This window comes from Chiloscyllium plagiosum, unplaced genomic scaffold (genome assembly GCF_037043375.1).
Source record: "Chiloscyllium plagiosum isolate Xiang-an unplaced genomic scaffold, Cpla_swu_hap1 HiC_scaffold_39, whole genome shotgun sequence".
In the NCBI taxonomy this organism is placed as follows: Eukaryota; Metazoa; Chordata; class Chondrichthyes; order Orectolobiformes; family Hemiscylliidae; genus Chiloscyllium; species Chiloscyllium plagiosum.
This window is the reverse complement of record NW_028270177.1, coordinates 42,228,945-42,229,580: the sequence shown is the minus strand read 5'-3', so window position 1 is coordinate 42,229,580 and position 636 is coordinate 42,228,945.

Below are 636 nucleotides of genomic sequence, written 5' to 3'. Positions count from 1 at the left end.
GAGTGCGAGGAAGGAGAGGGGGGAGAGTGCGGGGGGAGGGAGGCGGGAGATTGCGGGGGGAGGAGAGGAGGGAGAGTGCGGGTGGGGGAGAGAAAGAGTGGGAGGGGGGAGGCGAGGGAGAGTGTGGGGGAGGAGAGGAAGGAGAGTCCCCGGGGGGGAGAGAGGGGGGGGAGAGGGAGAGAGAGTGCAGTGGAGGAGAGGAGGGCGAGTGCGGGGGGAGAGGAGGGAGAGTGCGGGGGGAGGGGAGGGGGAGAGTGCGGGGGAGGTGGGGAGAGGATGGAGAGTGCGGGGGGGAGAGGAAGGAGAGTGCGGGGAGGGAGAGGAGGAAGAGTGCTGGAGGAGGGAGAGGAGGGAGAGTGCAGGGGGGAAGAGAGGAAGGGGGAGTGGGGAGAGTGCGGGGGGAAAAAGGGAATGTGCAGGGGAGGAGAGGAGGCGAAGTGGAGGGTGGGAGAGGAGAGAGAGTGCGGGGGGGAGGAGGGAGAGTGCGGGGGGAGGAGGAGGGAGAGTTCGGGGAGAGGAGGAGGGAGGAGAGTGCGGGGAGAGGAGGAGGGAGAGTGCGGGGAGAGGAGGAGGGAGAGTGCGGGGAGAGGAGAGGAGGGAGAGTGCGGGGAAGGAGAAGAAGGAGAGTCCGGGGAT